A 20,425-nucleotide genomic window follows, 5' to 3' on the forward strand; every position below is an offset into this window, starting at 1 on the left:
ATCAAATATGTACATGCATACAGGATAAACATATCTATACACACAAGCGTGCACAGTATATGTCGTATGGTATCCATATCGAGAACAACTCGTAGCCCTGATCAGACACGTAGAGTTGCAATCAATTAACAGCAGGAAGACAGCAGATCAAGGATACAGCAAGCTTTGAGAGGCAGGGCAATGCTCACTTTGCCAGTGGCATGGCTGCATGATACCAAGAATTTTGAATTAGTTTGATTTTTTGGAAGCAATTTGTTTTCTTTCTGCGCTGTAGCAAATACCACAGGTTTGCCATCACGTGCTGTTCCCTAATCCATATATCCATCATCATCCATTGCTGCAAGATCATGAAAGGTTAGAAAAGATGACTTAGGTCCAATTTAACAGCCAATGATTTTTCAATGACCAGAGCTGCAACAGATTTTATTTAGCCACAAGCAGGTTTTTTTTTTTCTGATGTGAAGTCAGATATTTTGATTTTTTTTTAAGACACTAAATGTCATAAAACCTGCAACCAGACCAGATAAAGTTCAAATTAGAGTGATTCTGAAGCCTTTCATTAAAATGCTGCACATTTCTGTGCAAATTATTTCTGACTCTTCTGGACAAAAGCGGATGAAATAGTTCTTACAAATTAATAATAAAAGGTTGGAACCTTTTACTCACACAAACACTAGTGAATTTTCCAGGAAGTATTATTTTGGCAGGGAATTTTCCCAAATCTAAAGTAAAGAGGGGAAAAGTTGGGTTCCCGTATTAGTTGTTGGTTTTGACTGCTTGACAAAGGGAATAAAAACAGTAGTTAAGTGCAAGGTTTCCTTCTCTTCTTTAGTATTGAGAGGAATCGTCACTTCTGACCTTTAGCACCTTCAGAAACACACTTAGTGCCATGCAGATTCCTCTGCATCTACTTCTAAAAATTACTGGTGCTCCTTAGCATGGAAGTTGGACTTGAAATCTTTCCCAGACTGAGCTCTTTTGAATGCCCGAGGAGCTCATCATTTTGCTTGTTGCCTTCCATTTTCCTGAACAGACCCAGAACGCTGTTCAGGATATGAATGGATCTGGTCTAAGGAATGGGAAGAAAGCAAAAACCAAGGATACCTCACAGCCCTAAATGCCATAAAAAGCAGTCTCATTTTAAAAAAGATCTCCAAAGCTTTTTTTTTTTTTTTTTCTCCTTGTTGTGACCCTGCTTTTTAATCACCCAGCATCAGCCTTGCTGCAAAACAGTCTCCGCTGATTTACCTGCTTGTTAAAGCACCCCACAGGCTGCAAGTGTTGTGTGCTAGGTGTCAAATTATATTTAACGGTGCATAGGTAAACCATTCATCTTCCCATGGTCAAAGCACAGAAGAGCCTCCTGCTAACACAGCTCATCCTTGCTGTAACTGCTTTTAAACCTATTTGTTGGTAAGAAAAGAGCTCAGTACACCACCTTCACAGGGCAAAAATTCACATGGAAGAGCAGAAAAACCCAGAAGTGCTTCCTGAACTTCACGTTACCAACAGCACCATTGGATTTAGATCCTTGCCTGGCATCCAGGATGCACGGCCTGCAAGCACTGCTGCGATGTGGAAGTGCCAAGGCAGGTTTTTGGCCTGCCCTAAAACACTTTTTTTTTTTTTTCTTTTACAAACAATACAAAGAGTGTGCCAGGTATGCTGTAATGCCCGTGTGCCAGGTCAATAGAGGATATCCAAACAACAGAGGCGCTTCTCCTAATTTCTGGCGTGAAAACACTTTCACAGCATTCTTTTCACGAAGAAACCCCTCTCTATCTTCTCCAATGCTCCAGGACCTGCTGCAGCTGCAGCGGCTGCGCTGGTACCAGCCGCATCTTTGACAAATCTTTTCAACGGTTCTGCTTTACCTCGGCACAGTTGAGGTCACTCCTCTTCCTCTTCCAGCTGAGGAAGCAGCTTGCGGGCTCTGCCACACGGTCGGTGCAGAAGCGAAAGCTGGGAACACAGCAGTCAAACTCTCACTGCTAACGAAGCCACCAGGGCAGAGGGCTGACACAGACCCGCCAGAGGCGAACCGTACCCGCTCTCCCTCCCGGCTGCGAGGCTCGCCACAGCAGCCCCGACCCGAAGCGCTCACAATGCTTTGCTTGGTGATGTCACCGATGAGTCAGAGTCCCCAGATGAGCATCTGCCTTGCCACTCTTTAATGTTGGTGTTGTTTTTTGGTTGGTTGCTTGCTTGCTTTTGAAACTTATGTAGGTTATGGTAAACCTTCAGGTAAACCACAGATCAATGGGGAAGAAGTCCCACACGAGGGAAGGCCGTGCGTTTCTTCCAGGCAATGGCGCATTCTTTAACATGCTGCATTCGACAAAGAAGCTCTCTCCATTTTGCGCAGTGGCAACAGGCACGACTGCAACACACGCACGTGTAGGCAGCACCTGCAGGTCCCAAACCGTTAACCAATTTTTAGATAGCACCAATTTTTTATGTAGTTGCTTTCCCTTCATCCATAACCCCTTTTTTCCTTTCTTTATATCGGGTGGCTCTCCTCCATTGTTCTGTCATTTTACTCCCCAGTGTCTGAGCAGGCACTGGGAATCGTTTCCAGAGGAAGGGTACTGCTGAAGCTACAACATTTACTCTCAGGGAAAAGAGAGTATGTGAAAGAATACATACTTCCTTTCTTTTTCCTGTTGTTTTTTTTTTTAAATCTCTGAAATCAACGCTGCGGCCTGGCAGCAAATAACTATGGGAGTAATGATGATTCCTCATCCTCACTGTAACGTTGTAGTTAATGTCATAAAGAAGCAATTTCCCCAGGCAGTGGCCATTTGAGATGGGAAGGGGCAGTAAGAGGAAGTTTTCCTTAGACTAGCTCTTCCCCCAGAACACCTCGCCATCCAGCAACAAATTCAATTCACCTGCTCCGCCTGATCAGTCAAACGCGCGTCCGACTCCAGCACACGTCACAGCGGTGGTTCTGACGTGGTTTGAGAATCACCTATCCGCAGAATATCTCGGGTTTGTACACTCAAATAACGCAGTCTTTTCCAAATAAGGCCCAGAGCTCACACTCCGAGTGCAGCCTAACAGCACCAGAGGGCCGGTAGGCTAAACATTCCCATCCTGGCAACAGGACTGACCCGGGCAACAGTAAGCATCCCTTCTGCACTTTCGTCGTGAACATCAACATAAGGAAACAGAGACCTCCTCGATCCAAGTTTGAAGAAACAAACACAAAGGTCACCCAAGCGGGTTGTTTTCAGCAAACTAACGGAGAAATTAAGGTGACAACCGCGTGCATCCAGAGTTAGTCAGATCCCGAAGGCAGTTCCTTTGGGAAACGCAGGAGCAGCGCGCCAGATGACGGCTACCTTACAGCGCACCCCTCAGAGGCACTGCTACGAAAGGAAGGCAGAAGGTTGGAACTCAAAATAACTCGCAAGGCGCCCGTTAAGGGGGAAGCTTTAATTTCCTGAGCAGAACCTCCCCCCTGAAGGCAGCCCAGGGACTCTTTGCTTCCCTAGGGAGACGGCAGGGACGGGGCAGGGCGGTGGGATGGAGGGACACAGGGCCAGATGGACGGCCAGACGGCCGGATGGATGGACAGACGGACGGCCAGACGGCCCAAAAGGCCTGAGCAAGGGCTGAGGAGCGGGAGGGAAGGGCAGGGCGAGGGGAAGGGGAAGGGCGGCCCTGGGCCTGACAGGGCACCTTGGGCCTAACCCCGGGCAGCAGCTCCCCATCTCACAGGGCCCACGGGGGGCTGCCTGTAACAGGAGATGCGGGCAGGTAAATTTTACAAGCACTGCATCACAAATACCCTGCAACACCTGAACTATTCACTGGGACAGCCTCCTTCCTCACCTCCTGAAAGCTCCAGCTGGCAAACCAAGGACAAAATGAAAGGCAGATGTGGAGGACCTCGTAAGATACTGTTTTGTTCCCTACGTGCCCACTGCTGGTGACACGTAATGCCTCCTGTTCCCAAACGACATCGGCACGTTACATCTTTACTACATGCTGAAAGGAACTCAGCAACTTGAACACAACTTAGAATTACCCATCCCGGCAGCAGGCTGTCCAGCTGAAGCTGCTTTAGCCAATCAAGTGTGTCACGCTGCCCCTCAAAGGTTTCTTCCTGGGAACGTCTGCTGTGACACTCCTGACGTATTACTTCTCGGAATGGCAGAACTGCGCTGGGTAGGCCCCACAGCAAGACTCGTATTTCTGTCCTTCCCTTTCAGGAAAGGATCTCCCACCTTGAATTTATTAATTTTCATGATGATGATACACAAATTGAAGTTTTGAAAAACTGAATGCTGATTAACAGATTTCTAGCACAGCCTGTGCATCAAAATTCATTTCTCTCCATTTAGGTAATCTTAGTTTCTGAGTTACAGTTACAGTCAAAATTTTTCTTCTTCGATTTTTTTCTTTTTCTTTTTTTTTTTTTTTTTTTTGTGATCAGAAAAACGAGGGGACTGGCTGTCCCAAGTCAGCCGGGGAACTTCTCTTTGGTCGATGCATCAAGCAACTCAGCTCTCTTGGGGAAACTTAAATAGAAAAGACAGATCTCCAAACGGATAAAAAAAATAAATCAAATGATAAAAACCCAACCGACACATCTGATACCCCAGCTTATTGAACAGCACAAGGGTTTAATCTACAGGCTCTGTCCAAAGCAGCAAGAAGTGACAGATTTAATCCAAACCAGTTGCCCGCTCTCACTCTCTGATCTGGAGACGTTATTGGACAAGCATGCGTAGCAGTAACACTTGTAAACACTGGGTTACTGCACCACAGCCCCAAATCCCTCACGGGCCCACTAAGATACTTTTACTGACTGATCCACAATAAACACTCCCAAAAAGATTCTCAACAAGCTAAACCCTGTTTAGAAAGAATCTGAGGAACCTGTCACTGCAGCAACAAAGGGCTGCAATTGTATGCAAAATCTCCAACACCCTCCTTAGCACCCTGCTAGCTCAAGGACTGTGTGGGGCTTCCGTGCCCTGAACGAGTCCACCCTGGCCACATAACGCAGATGTAATGGTCAAGAAAGCACATAGCGTTATCGAAACTTATCAGATCCACAGCAAAAGGAAAAGCCCACGCTTCTATATTTCTCCTCCTTCTCCATTCACAGAAGGAAGAGACTGAAAACAGGCAGATTTGTGGTTTACATTTACAGTTAATGTGAAAAATGGCTATTTGTGAAATACATCACGTATTGTTTCAAGCTACAAACAACTCGCTCCCACAAAGGAAAGACTTTTGACCTCAGCATGCAACCCCAGTTACAAATAACTTCCTATCTACCAGTGGGCCGCGTTCCCCTGGCACTCAGTCACTCCGCAGCACGGCAGCCACCTTTGTTCTAAGGATGGCAAATTCTACTTAGAAACGCTCTGTAGAAGAGTGATGTTGTCCCCTTTTAACACGATCCAGCCTGCAGCAAAGAGAAGGGAAAGAGGGGATTAGAGAGAGCCCAGAACCTGAGAATAATCTCGTGTTTTCAGAAAGTGTTTTGTGTGGTTGAGCAGGGTTTTGCCCATCATGCAGAGTGCAGGCCGCCTGGTATTACACGTTTCAAAGACCAGAACTGGTCTCAGGCAGGGACAGATTCTCCTTCATCCAGCAAAATCAGCAGCTCAAAAATCATCAGGGACAGAGATGTAGCCAGGAATTGCTCACTGAACTTCAACAGCAAGGCTCGTCACACGGTTGGTACGTCTCAGTGCTGCTACCTAGAAGGCTCACCCGGGCAGGTTTCAGACCGCGCGTCACTCGGGTTGCACAGACACACGACACACCCAGCTGTTTCCTTGATTTTGCCTTGGAGTGAATCTCCTCTGCGTCGTCCAGCGCCAAATTCACGTACTCGTCAAAGCCCTAGAAATCGGCAACAGTGGCAATTAGTTCAGCAACAACACGAACCATCGTCAGCTGTGCTGACCCAGGCTGGACAACGAAGACTAATTGTTAGAGAAGCACGATTTCTTTTTTCCCTTGGGCTAGTTTTTCTTGACAAGAAAAAATAGGATTGTGAATGAGGGAAAACAAACTAACGATGTAACGTGGGGTCGTGCTGACACTCACGATGATGCAGCCTTCTATCCGCACGTTCACTTGCTCAGCCACACCTGGATCCTCGAGCTCTGCAGAACGAAGGAGGAGAGTAAATTGGAACACAAACACCGCGAGCAGTTTTGTTCTCTCTCGTGTGTTCAGAAATACCCGCTAACCATAGCCGCTAGAGCTCCCAAAAACTCCAAGGAGCAACTCTCAGGGGCAGTTTCAATTAACAGTCTGACATTTTAGAGTCTTATATGACTGGGTGAATACTACACGTTTGCTGAAGGACACGTTTCCAGTCACAAGGGAACACTCCTGCACGCCCGGCTGCACGATCCCACTCCCGTTAACACGAGGGGGAAACGCCGGGCTGCGCAGCAGCTCCTTGTACCCACCAGCACGCCGCACAGCTCTCCATTCCCCACAAACCTGCCCCGAGCAACGGGTGGGAGCCGAAAACTCAGCGAGGGAGATCCCCGGACCCTCCCCGCTCCCCCCACCCCCTCCAAATCCCCATCCCCATCCCCTCCCCGTCCTCTCCCCGCGCTACTCACGCTCTGCAGGTAGCGGAAGATGAGGTTCTGGGGCACTGCGTGAAGGGCTCAGCACGGGGACAAGAGCTCCAGGCCCGGGACAAGGCCTCAAGACAAGGCCTCAAACCCTGCAACGAGGCCCCAGGGCCCCGGGACAAGGCCTCAAGGTCCGGGCCGAGACCCCTGAGGCCCGGGCCGCCCCCCACCCGCTCCCCCGTCGCTCCCCGGCCGCAGGAAGGCTACGATGGGCTGCACCATCACCGTCTGCACCTTCTGGTCCTGCCCGCGGTACGCCATGGCTGCCGCCGCCTCGCTGCTCCCGCCGCCCCTGCTGGGCCGCCTCCGGAAGCCCCTGAGGCCGGGCGGGAGCGCACAAGGGACGCTGGGATGCTGGAGGAGCGTGGGGGGCCGCTCTAGCAGGCCGGGAGGACCGCGTCTCTATGGTCGCAGGCAGGAGTCCCTGCGCCAGCTTTATTGGTGAGCAGCGAGGCTGGGGGGGGGAGGGGGGCAAGACAGCCTTAAATAAAATACAAATATAAAAAGTGTTATAAATGGCTGTTATAAATCCAAATAGGATTACAATCAAAGTTTACAATTTATTAAACGAATAGAGGCAAGCAAGCAGCGCTGGGTGCGCCGGGAGTCTCTGCTCCCCCAGGACGCACACCTGTTACGTAAGGCGGCTGGTTTTGATGCTCCCAGGCTAATACATATTCATTACTACTTCGAGAAGAGGCAGGGTTATTAGAATTGGTTTCCGGAATCCGAAACCCCTCCCAGGGGCGCCTGCGTATCAGTCTCTGGTGGTCTCTCGGGGCTTGCTCGGGCTGAATGCTGGTTGTCTTCCTCCCAGGCTTTTGTCCTTCAATTGTCCTTCATCTCCCCCTTCCTCCTCGTTTGGGAGCCTCTGCGCCGGATTTCAGAAACTCTAGCAACATCCCCTGCAGTAGTCAGCACTTTTCCCTAAAAACCCCTTTGTTCTCTTATCACCTAGACCCGGGCCTCGATGTTAACCCTTCAAATCCCTTAGTGACACGAATTGCTGGACCATTCCTTACAAAAGGAAGGATAAAATATGTAGAGGAGCAATGGCACACGCGAAAGCCCAGCGCCGCGGGCAGAGGCAGCGAAGGTTGACGGCAGAACAGTGCTCGGTTTGAACACGGAGAGGGAAAGCGAGGGGAAGGTGGCCGAAGCCGGCCGCAGTCTCTGAGCTCTCCTCCTCCTGATTGTTTTCTCTCAAAGACATTTCTGTCTGTGTGCGGGCACCCGGAGCCGGCAGAAGTCCCCGTGAAGTCCTTCGGCAGGACGGAGGGCTGCGTGGGCTCCAGTGAGAGAGGGAGTTAGGAGAATCTTATCAAGTAGAGATAGAGCGCTGACGGCATTAAACTAGGATGCTACTTAGTGTCTTTGCTAACTATGGTGCATTGTGCCAATTAACTAAAGCAAGAAGCCTTGGGCCCCTTACCAAGGTCAGTCTCCTAATAAGAGAGCGAGCCTATCTTAAGAAACTGGGAGAAACTGGTCCTGCAGGTGGACAAGAGCCAAGGAGCAACTGAGTCTGTGCAAAGACAAGAGGTCAACTAGCGGTGACGAGGAAGAGTCATCAATCTTCATGCCCACGACCTCCCGTGCTGCCCAGCGCTGAATAAACATACCTACTTTACAATCTCACTGATTGTGGAGTCCGTTTTCCGCAAGTCGCCAGCAGCAGTTTCTTCCGCAGAGGTTTTCCCAGAGCCGCTTCAAAGCTTCCCTCGCGGAGCTGGGGCGTCGCAGGGGGTCATCAAAGCACGCACGCGCACACACACACACACACACACACACACAGGCGTTGTTGTCCAAACAGAAAGTATTTACAACAAATTCGACAAGCGGTTTTTCTCTGCCAGCAGCAAATGCCTGAGGGCCCCTACAGCTTCACAAATCATAGCACAAAGAGCCTAAAGTTCCTCTAAAATTTAGGGAAATAATTCAAAATAGATCTGCTAGGGGAAAACGATCACTGGCGGCAGGGTACACAATACACGCGAGCCTCAGCTCTCCTCCGCAGAGTCAGTGCCCACGCCCAAGTGCGACGCTGATGGCACCCGAACATTTGCTGTAGCAGGCAGCAGAGCCAGCAGCTCAGGGGAGCAATTTTAAAAACCAGGAGGCACTTAAACCAACCCTTAATTGACCCAGTTACTGCAGGAGAGTCCCGACTACTCGCCCTGGAGTCCTACTGTCACCAGCAAAAAGCACCAACCAAAGCTTGGGGGAACTTTGGTACAGCACAAGAGAAGGGAGTGGGGGTAGCGTAGCCGTATCGCAGAGCTGCTGCTTTTCACACCATTTTATCATCCCTGATAATTGAAAGTAAGGCCGGGTGGGCTGACCCCACCACCACCACTCCTGGCAGCATGTTTGGTCCACAACGCTAGAATAATTATTCTGCTCCCTCCCGCCCCTACAGCTTCATCATCTGAAAAGATTACAGTCAAAACAATGGCATACACAAATAAAAGTCAAGAGTTGACATAGTAACTCCGGGATTTGGGTATCAACTGTCCGAGAAATCAGAACACCCAGGCTTCACAATGTGCCCAACATCGAGCTGTGCCAAGGGGGGGCGGAAGGAAGAAGCTTTCCGTTTAAGCCTTCAGAGCATCGCTCCATCACTACGTCAATTCACAGCCACCACAGCGTGCCGATGGACATCTTTCTGTGCCAAAAGAAACAAGTGCTTTGTCCTCTTGATATCAAAGGTAGCCACCTATAGTTACGGAACCATGCACAAGACCTTAACTCTGACCAGCAGGGAAACTTAGGACAACTGAGTGCAGATCCTGCCAATTTCTACCAGTTCCAACTGTGCTTTAAGTCTCATTGCAAAGCCTCAGTTCGAAAAAGGATCACCTCGGGGTATCCAACAAGAAGAAGAGTTGTTTTTTTTTTGTTTTTTTTGTTTTTTTTTAATATACCATAGGACTATGCAGTTCAATCATCAATCATCTTGGAAAGCTCAAGGAGGAGGTCATCCTCATCCTTCCCTGGGTCCAAGTCGAGCTCGGCTTCCAGTATGCCGTCTGAGAGTTCCCAAAGTAGCGTCTCTAAATCCTCGTCTACAGATACGGGCGCGTTGCCTGTGGAACTCAGCCGGCGTGTCCTTGCTTCTTCTAGCTGGGAAGAAGCTGAAGTCGAGCTTGAGAACTCCATTGGCTCCACAGATTCTGCCTGGCTTCCAAGATGTGCTTCAGGTCTTGGCAGAGCAAGGAAGAGAAAAATCAGTATATGCCATTTCTTAACGGGAAATCCCTTTTCTGCAAACCGGCTCTTAAAACCGTAGCCAACCCCTCCTGCACTTCAATCTTACCCAGGGATTGTTATTCAATTAACCCAGGGCGACATTTAGAGCCCAATATATTAGCAGGTACATTTTTCAGTTTGGGGGTTTCTCTGTGAAGCCAGAGCACCTGGAGTCTAGCAAAGATGGTTCAATTGTTGTAGCAAGAGGCACTTTGCCACCTTGCTTAATTTTCCTGTAAAAATGTTAAGAAGTCTCCATCTGCAAATATCTGTTTGCTAAGTTAGTCATTTTTCCCACGGCACACTCAGCAGAGTTTGCTCCCCACTACAGGAAGCTGATCTGCAGCCATCACTTCCCTCTGCTCTCCCTGCACTCTTGTCACCTTGTATGTTTGTTCGGGTGGCATTCTTGAGGACCAAAAGGCAGAGGACACTACTCATCATTTATCACCTCACGAGGAAGTAGGAGAACTTCACCTCATCCTCATTTAGGTATTCAGACAGAGCAAGAAGTCACTGGAAAGCTGTACCGACTTGCAGCATTTAAAGAAAGTAAGTCTAATTAAGCATTCCTGCTAGCTGCTAGAAAGTCATTTCACGTGACTTATTCCTCTGATGGATTTGGGCTTTAATTATCTCAGAACCCTCCTTTTTTCCCCACGTGTGACAGAACTTATGTTTCACTGGGGATATACACCGATTGAGAAAAAGAACAAGTTGTGGTCATCACCTGTTTTGGGGATTTTCTTCAAGTCTGGTGGCTGGGACGTGCTCCAGCGTGGCTGGAACAGCCTAGAAAGCAGCAAAACAGCATTTAGGACTCATGGGTAAAAGATTCCTTACTAGCTTTTTCCTCCATGCTGCTTCTCCTCTGGCATTGCGGAGCCTTAGCCAAAATACAAAACCAAGGTGCTCCTGAAGAAAGTTAATATTCACTTGGAGGTTACTAATGATCTTGTGTCTTTTAAGAACACAGCATTAATGGACAAAATCCTCCACACCAGAGAAATCACAGAATCACAGAGGACTAAGTAAATAGTGCCATTAATCTAATAAATATGGAAGGGTACTACAAGAATTCTGTAGGCAGCTACTGGATTTAAAAGGAAACAGAAAGCCTGTAGAACTTTTGAGTTTTCCATCTTTTCTCCTAGAGGAGGGTGTAAATTTTACAAGGGATCCATTTCTGCATTAGCCCCTGTCCTTACCATAGCTGCTTTTTTGGCTGGAGGTCCCATTGTGTCAGCGTCAGAGGCAGTCCGTGGCTTCACAGCTGCTACAGCAGAGGGAAAACTGCCAGGTGCCTTACGTTTCAGTGCCTTCTTCTTGGGGGAAGCGACTTTCCCATCCCAAGGCTTCGCAAACATGTTAAAGTTGGCTAGAGTAAAAGGAAGAGAGAACTGATACAGTCTTGCTCTGCCTCATGAAAAATCCACGTTCTCTTCCTCATTTCCACGGCCCGTCTACACAGTTAACTGTATTTGGCCAGCAGAATTACACTGCCATTGCCTGGATTCTCAGCAATATCTTCCACATAGTAAACTCCGTCTACCAACAATCCATACAAAGGAACAAAGGAACTGAATAGCTACAGTAAATCATAATCCAGGACGAGGGAAACTCAGACACAGAGCGATCCCAAGTGCAAGCAATACTCTAAGACGTTGTATGAAGTCTAGTAAGATTCACAAATGTTGACAGCTTTTGTATTTAAAGTCTTGCTCCCTCTAGGAAAGGAAAAGCAGCAGGTATAGTAAGACAAGAGAGTGTATGCAACTGTTGTACCAGCTTCCTCTCCCCTGCAGTGATGTCCCACAAAATCTATTAAGTTGTTCTACAAAATCCAAATTTGTAGAGTCATATTCTAGTCTCCCATTCCTGACCTAACATCTGGCTGGCAGGAGAAGAAATGAAAGAAAGCTGGGTACTTGTTTTCTTTGTGTGTTTATTTCCTCGTGTCCCATGAGACAGAGAGAAAGGCTACAATGTGCAGTGCATGCAGCCTTTAAGCCCTCCTTATCTCCCTCACACAATCTCATTTTACAAAGTTGATATAATCTTAACAACGAGGCCTTTGATCCTCTGTCATTTTTGACAGAAACTGGCCCCCCACATTAAGACGCTGAAGCATGCTTTACAAACACATACACGTGTCAAGTTAAGCAACACATGCCAAAGAGGAAGGTGAACTTGAACTCAACGCAGGGAGGACTTCATACCATAAACAGATGGCAGAAAAAAACAGAATACCAAAATTAGACTAAAAAGCCCCTCAATGTGTTAATTTTCTAGTGGGAAATACAGAATACCATCACGTAATTAACGAAAACAGACATGGTTGCATGTTCTGGCCCTTCTTTGCCTTTGAACTTTGCAGCCTTAAACTCTTTTATCCTCTGCATTGAAGGAAAAAGCAAAGCAGATCCTGAGCAAACGGAACTTGCTCAATATGGGAAGCACCTCACCGGGGCAGGTATTAAAGCATCTTATTACCTGATAGCTTTGTGTTCCATAACGATTTCTGCCCGGCTGGGGCAGGTCCAGGTTGTGCTGGGGGAGCTGGCACATTTTCTCCACTCTGCTGCATCCGCAGAGCTTTCTCGCGCTTTATTTCTTCCAGGGTTTTAACACGCACTTCTCCTTCTGGCTTGGCTTTACCTGCCGGCTCCTTCGACTGCACTTTGCTGGGCCCGGAAAGAGTGAGCACGCTCTGCTTCTTGGGCTCACCCTCAATTTTTGCCCCTGCGCTGGGATCTTTGGTTTTACCATGCCATTCAGCCTGGGCTTTGGCTTGACATTCTCGTCTCTGAAGAGCTCTCTCACGACGGATTTCCTCCAGTGTTTTCACATGGACCTCTCCCTTTGGCTTAGCAGCCTTCCCTGTCATCATCAAGAAATGAGAAGCGCCAACATTTAAAGAGAGTCCAACAATAGTTTAAGTCTCCAAAATTTGTCACAGTACTAAGGAAAACTAAGCCTGAGCGTTCCCAATAACGCATCTTAGGACAATAGCCTAACATTCTCCTCCTCCTCTGAGCCACTTGTTGTATTTTGAAGACCAGCCCTATCCAGAGAGAGTTGCTACACAGAAATGCTAGTTTACTTGATTACTTTTTCAGACTGCATTTCAAATTCCTGCTCCCGGCAGTGGCTCTATTCTAATTGTATATGATGGTTCACAGAAGCAGCTTAAAACCTTGACAAGGCACAAGCGGAAAATAAACACACACCTAGAGCCAGATTTCTGATAGTGGCTGTCAGAAGAGCTTCAGCACTCGAGCAAGAGGAATCAGTTCTTTGTTTTCATTTGAATTCCTTTTTAGGGCTGTATGAAAACGGTCTAAGTTCACGGAAAGGAAGAAGGAGAAAGTATATTTAATAGCCAGTTGTTACCTTTCGCAGTACTAGTCCGTTGAGAAGGTAATCCTAGCCTCTCCTTCACAGACTTGGGAACTTGAACTGCAAAACAGAAAAAGACCAAATTAGGGAGGCTGCATAAACGTCAACTTTGTGTTCACATTCAAAAACAAGGCAGGAAAGGTAACTTTGAATCCCGGTGATTAAGACCTCAGCCAACATGCAAAAAGAAACATCGCAGGAAAAGGACAAACAGAAAGCCTAACTACAAAACCCGTGAATCACATCCAGATGCCTGTTTAGTAGCTGTACCTCTCTTTGGTGCTTTGTCAGCATTTCCCGGAACCTCCACCTTCTTCCCCAGCCTTTCAGCAAGGCTGCGCTTCACCGGAAGGGCGCTTACATCAGCTTCAGACAGAGAAAACAAGGAATATTTTAAGAACATTTCTTTGCAGGAAGATTTGAGAACAGTCAACCACAAGCTTCTATTTTTCAAGCATATTTTCATAAAATTGCCTTTCAGCTGCTAAATGGTTTTTTTGCCATTTCTGCAGTCAACACAGATCTCCACTGCAACGCATTTTCCTCTCATACGTCAAAAATACTCTTCAATGCAGTCATATAGAGAAGGCGGCACCTAAATAACAGCTCATAAAAAGTTCTTACCCACGGAGGCTTTCCGTTTTCCTTGTTTCTCAGCAAGATCTAGTCGAACCACAGGTTCCTCCCCTAAAACAAAAGTAAAATTTTTCTATTTCATAGAAACCAGTAGCCAATAGAAATAGTATACTGTTAGCCCATGTCCAAAAAAAACCCAGCAAGGCACTGTTTTGACAGCTAAACCACACAAACTCATATTTCAACTATAATTAACTTAGAAAAAGTATCCATAGTCTCAGTGTTTGCCTCAAATTCCAGCTGAATGTAGTCGAGAATGAATCTGAGTCTGCTTGACAGCTATACTTTGTGCAGAACAGAGCTGCATAAGCAAGCAGAATATTATTAGGTACAAATGCTGAGAAATATTCCTTTCTAAGGTGAATGTCTATGGGTAGAAGTACTTCTTCACTTCTTTCCCTTTCAAAGGAATTTGCACAACTCTAAACAATATAATTTATACACAGACTCCTATCGCACTACTGTCCACACGTGCCACTGTCAGCCTCTTTAAAGCTTCAGAAATTGCTTCTTACATAGCACTGTCCTCTAGAGCTCTTTCTTCTCGTTACTCTCCTGTTTTTCAGTTATCCCCCTATTTGCATACTGACACATTTTTTTCTTTCTCCTGCTACTGCACTTAACCTGAGCACCAAAGCTTTCCAGTACAACCAGGGACTTTCAGCATAAAAGCATGTTTTGAACAGAAGGCGGCAGCACCAGGAGGCTAACAGGGGTGAATTGCCTTCCTTCTTGCTTAACCTTCCAGTTTAGGAGTAATGAAATCAAAACAAAAGCATGAATTATTACCTTCCTCTGTAGACAGTGTCACAGTTCTCACCACTGTCCGGACATTTTCCTTTTCCGGAGCAGGAAAAATCATAGAATCGACGGGAGGAAGAGAAGATCTTGAAGGACCTTCTGCTCAGAGCAAGCAAAACATAAGGAAGTTTACCAAACAGAAAAAACTATCACGAAGAACAAAAAACTTTAATTATTCATTACTGTCAAACATACAGTGACCAGAGCATGCAAATAAGAGAGGTGACTAGTTTGCCTCTGGTTGCCCTTGGAATTCCCATCTAGAATACCAGCTGGCTGAGAATCAGGTTGCTCGATGCCCCCAGCTAAACATGGAAGTCTATCCCTCAAGCAGCTCCCAGCCACCATCACCTGCCATTCTGAAGCCAATCAAATTTCACTTCTTTGGCAAAATAGTTGGATTCACCAAAGCATAGCCAGCTACCCGGTATTACTGGAAGAGGTTTTTTTTGAAAGAAAAATCATCACACAGGATGAAGGTGAACCGGGTAAGGAAGCAGGGAATATTAACTCACCACCGTGTCTCTTAGTTTTTTCCTTCATTTTCTGCAATTTGATTTCTTCAAGTGTTTTTATTCCAAAATTCAGACCGTCCTCTGAAAACAGAAAACAGTTAATGAGACTAAGGCTTAGAGGCACTCACTGAGGACCACAGATCCTCAGGCTTCTTAGTGCTCAGGAACTTTCAGAAGTATTTAGAATAAAGCCTGTCAACACTCCTCACAAGTGAAACAACCATAGAATCAATGGCATTTTGCCCCTCCTTTCACCCTTCAGGGTAAAAACTGTAGTTTTAATTTTAATCCATTTACGTGATATTAGATCCCTCTATCGTTAGATATGGCTTTCAACAGTGGTTGCCAGGCTGCACGTGCAGCCATTTAAACTCCATGCTGTGACCCTGTTTTGTTCTCCAAAAGGAAAGAAAAGCAGTTCAACTTTCTGACCCAATGGGCACATGATGGTATCAGGGAGAAATGAGATCATGGAAATAACCGAGTCCATTCAGCACCCCTACATTCTGTTGTGTTTTTACGCCACATTGCTTTTGAGTTAATTGTCAAGTTATCCTGCCGATTTATCCTACTACAGGTGCTGGAATACCTTGTTTAGCAGTAGTAGCACTGGCTTTCCGAGTGGAAATCATCCGTAATCCATTTTGGCCTTCCTCAGCTGGTTGCTGGACGGGAGTTTTAGTTTCTTCTCCTTCCGCAGAAAGCTGGTCTGAAGGGGAAAAATCTATTCAGTTATGCATAGGCCAGATTGTTCGTGATTATGTAGCTCATGCAATGACACTTCAGTCCATGGTTCCTATAAAAAAGTTGGTTTTTTTTTGTTTTTTTTTTTTTTTAATACAGCTACACTGACCTGATGAACTCGTAAGTAGACTACCCTAGGACAAAACATCTAGGACTCTAGATTCTCTCTGCAGCTTTAACTACTACACGACATATTACTCTTCAGACAAAAAAAAAGGAATTTCCTTCCTAGTTTCACATAGAGCTTTACACAACAGACCAGCTAAAGCCAAGAGTGGTTCTAAGCTTTCCTCCAACATTTCAGGTTCTGTCCACTGACTGCCAGACAAAGCCACCAGTGACCTGAGCGGACTGCCTGCCCTATCGCTAGTCAGACCTCAGGTCATCTGTGATTTATACATTCATTTACAGCACAAATTCCTTCCAAGAACCAAAGACTTACACAATCATTTACAGCACAAATTCCTTCCAGGAACCAAACCATGCTCACCATCATCATCTTCATCATCATCTGCAGCATTGATTACAACTGGAGGGTGTGTAGGGCTTGGGACATTTTCCGAGTTTTCCACTTTCATCACCCGCCTTAGCTATGGAGAGGGATTGGACTGGACAGAAAGTTTGTTTTGCTGCAGTGACATCTGAGCCACTTTCAAATCATCGTCCGCGGACTCAGGCGGACTTGGCAGTGTAGCTAGAGGAAGAGGAGGATCATCAGTAATATGGCAGTTTAAAACTTTGACCACAATGCACGAAGATGGTAGCTAAGGCAGATAACCTGCACAGGCAATGAATGCAGCATCTCCTTTTGCCCATCCCGCCACTGTTTACACCGTGAACAATGACTTGCCTTCAAACAACAACACATCTCCCTGCCACCCAGCAGAAGACGAAACAACAGAAAGCAAACTGCAAGGCAAATATCACACAAAGCAGAGAGAAGCTGAGCATGAAAGCAGAAAACAAATACCAGCAGTACAGCAGCAGTACACTCGGTTTAGCTGACCACCTAGGACTGCAGACCTTTTCCTGCACTCACAAATGAACGGTTACCTGATGTCTCCTACACTATTGGCACCCACTAAGTAATATGCAAAATTAATTCTTCAATACTTAAAGAAAAAGGACCTAAACTCACTCTTGCTTGGTGGTAAGAAGACGCCATCGATGTAACGTCCCTTTGCGTGATGAAAAGCACAGTTGGCTTTCTGACAGCCTACTGGCTGCTTCTGCCAGTAGCAGGGAATCTCAGCGCGCTTTTTCTGAAGACAGAAAGAAAGACAAGCTCGTGATAACATGCACCTAAGGTTTGCAAAGAGATGCACAGTTCCAGGTCACGACAGCGATAGGGCTGTCACAATACAGTGCTGAAACATCATTCCAAAGGTCAGTTTATCACGGAAGTATAGTATTTCCGGGCATATTCACAAAGTTTGCAGAAGCTGTAACCACTATGCACGTTTAGCCTTGTCATCATTCAGTTTGAGAAGACAGGCACTCTCAGACATCAGTTTAGGGTGGGTTAAACTAATACACCCAGGATTATACTAGGATTATTCAGAGGGAAAAAGAACATCTTAAATTGCCTACGTTAACTCTATCCAGAACTACTTCTCGGAGACTTCGTTCTTCTGCACCTTTAACTTTCCCCACTGCTTCCTAGCCCAGGCAGCTAGAACAGCATTATCTGAAGGACTCCGGGACACAAGAGACCTGATAGATCATTATCAAGCCTGCTCTCAGGAGGCTAGTACAGCCTGTTTATTACCCCCCTGCTCCAGCAGCTTTTAGCAGTCTAGTTAGCGGTTATTCTGCATCTGTTGAGAAAATACTGTCGGCGTCTAATAAAAGAAAATCTTGCTAAGACATACCTAAGGCATTGATTTTATTTCCCTCTCCTTCCTCCCACCCCCTCCCCTGCTAACAGAAACCAGTGTAATTCCAAAGCAAAGGACTCTGTCCTGCAAAAGCACAATCAGCACACCTACAGCACTGAAAAATGCTTTTGTTGATTTATTTTGAGAACACATCTTTAGGCACTCACATCGATTTCCATGTGTCTGAATCGGCAGACATTCCTGAAACAACGACCCTCCTGCCACAGCGTGCAGACTGTCTCGTTCCCCAGAGCAGCTTCACAGTGGCGGAAGGAACAGTTGTCTCCCTGTAACCAAAAGGAAACCAACAAGGAAAATATAGTACAGCCTCAAAAACGTCCATGCTACTGCCTCAGGTTGCTACGATTGAATTCAGAATCTATCTGGTTATCACGTTAACCAAAGACCAGTGTGCCTCCTCCTCCTACTCTACCCCTTCCTGAAAAAAAAAGAAAAAAAAAAAAAAACAACAAAAAAACAAAGCAAAGCAAAGCAAAAGAAACCCAGCCATACCTTGGTACAGGTAGAATAGAAATAGAAGTAGCAATCGTCTCCTTGTTTAGACATGCCAACAAGTTCTGATAACAAGCTCGGGTTCTCTCCACAGGGACTTCCTCTGCTCTTGGAGAGAGCTGTCTTCACCCTTGCTTGGGCTGAAAGTCTTCCACTGGCTTGTGATCAGTGAAATCTTCTTTTTAAAAGTAACCCTAAACAAAGTACCAACAAGTGAAAAATAATGAGTAACAAGCATTTTTCCAGCTTTCTTCTGTTCATCAAATTAGTCTCTTGAGGAGAGCAATGCCTTGAAATCAGCTGTTACGGGAACTAACACAATATTAAACTAAAGTTCTGTAAAGCTGCCAGGAGCTTTGTCAGCAAGTGTTCTCTTCCACGTCCTCAATAATATGCCTTGGAGCACATCCGGAAGCCTGAAAAGGGAGTCACTTCTTCAAAAACCACCTGATCATACATGCAAGGCAATGATCAACTATGGCTACGAGTAACTTCTACAGAACGCAGTATGACGCATTAAATAGCACGTTCCAGTCACTGTGGGTCTTCGAGTTCACCTACCTGGACAACCTCAGCAAAGTTATCGATCTTCAAAGACTTCCAGTTAACTTCTCCTGGAGGCCGAACCAACACTGAATCCGTGAATTAATGATAAAGGGGTAGGAAGAATTTGCCTCCTCACTTTGCCAAGGGAGCCTCTCATCCACAATTCAAACATAGGATGTGCTTTTAAACAGCTTATAACTAATGGAGGAAGCAAGTCCATCTGAACACTCTCTCAGACTGGAGACAGCCAGGGTTAGTTAGCTCTTCAAAAAATAAAAACCAAAAAAAAAAACACCACAAAACAAAACAAAAACAAAAAAACCCAGTGCATTTAGAGATGAACTCGTGATTCAAAGTGGCTGCAAAAATGAGGCTCCATCTTCCACAGCCAGAAAATTTGACTTTTTTTTTTTTTTTTTTAATTCAAAATTCAGTATGTTCCAATCTCTGGTCTTCAAGATTTCTTCACCTATTAAGAAAACACTAAAACCTTTCCCCGTCTTTATTACCTGTACAGCAAAAAACACACCAGTGCACAGAAATACACAAATGTGCATACGCATACACACATATGTGTTTAGACACACACACGAGGAGTGAGTGATAGAAAGTTAGCGAGAGCGACAGTGGAAATCAGAAGTTTTGCCTTTTTGACACAGAGAGCGCGTAAAAACTCTCTCATTTTGAGGGAACTAGAAAAAAATGGAGGATCTACCAAATATTTTGATGAGTATGCCTTCGAGGCCAATGCTTTATACCATGAGTGATCTGGGGGCCAGCACACAAATATGCATACATATGTATCACACAGTATCACGGATTTCTAGGTTGGAAGAGACCTCAAGATCATCGAGTCCAACCTCCGACCTAACACTAAGTACTCCACTAAACCATATCGCTAAGCTCTACATCTAAACGTCTTTTAAAGACCTCCAGGGATGGTGACTCCACCACCTCCCTGGGCAGCCCGTTCCAATGCTTAATAACCCTTTCGGTAAAGAAGTACTTCCTAACATCCAACCTAAAACTCCCCTGTCGCAACTTTCGCCCATTCCCCCTCGTCCTGTCACCAGGCACGTAGGAGAACAGACCAACCCCCACCTCTTTACAGCCTCCTTTAAGGTAACTGTAGAGAGCGATAAGGTCGCCCCTGAGCCTCCTCTTCTCCAGGCTGAACAAGCCCAGCTCCCTCAGCCGCTCCTCGTAAGACTTGTTCTCCAGACCCCTCACCAGCTTGGTCGCCCTTCTCTGGACTCGCTCGAGCACGTCCATGTCCTTCCTGTAGCGAGGGGCCCAAAACTGAACACAGTACTCAAGGTGCGGCCTCACCAGAGCCGAGTACAGGGGGACAATCACTTCCCTAGACCTGCTGGCCACACTGCTTCTTATACAGGCCAGGATGCTGTTGGCCTTCTTGGCCACCTGGGCACACTGCTGGCTCATATTCAGCCGACTGTCAACCAACACTCCCAGGTCCTTCTCGGCCAGGCAGCTTTCCAGCCACTCATCTCCCAGCCTGTAGCTC

General features: G+C 46.3%; 1 pseudogene across 1 annotated transcript; it reads right to left on the reverse strand.

Moving 5' to 3' along the window:
- Positions 1–9,505: 9,505 nt before the first annotated feature.
- Positions 9,506–18,408, reverse strand: LOC310891552 (zinc finger CCCH domain-containing protein 11A-like; annotated as a pseudogene). The gene is made up of 14 exons: positions 18,355–18,408; positions 18,009–18,128; positions 17,103–17,226; positions 16,455–16,658; positions 15,810–15,929; positions 15,221–15,301; positions 14,694–14,804; positions 13,893–13,955; positions 13,539–13,634; positions 13,263–13,328; positions 12,363–12,749; positions 11,078–11,247; positions 10,600–10,661; positions 9,506–9,822 (listed from the first exon to the last, which is right to left on the reverse strand). The product of its transcript is annotated as a zinc finger CCCH domain-containing protein 11A-like (transcript).
- Positions 18,409–20,425: the final 2,017 nt, after the last annotated feature.

Source organism: Anser anser (assembly GCF_964211835.1).
Source record: "Anser anser genome assembly, contig: HAP1_SCAFFOLD_129, whole genome shotgun sequence".
In the NCBI taxonomy this organism is placed as follows: Eukaryota; Metazoa; Chordata; class Aves; order Anseriformes; family Anatidae; genus Anser; species Anser anser.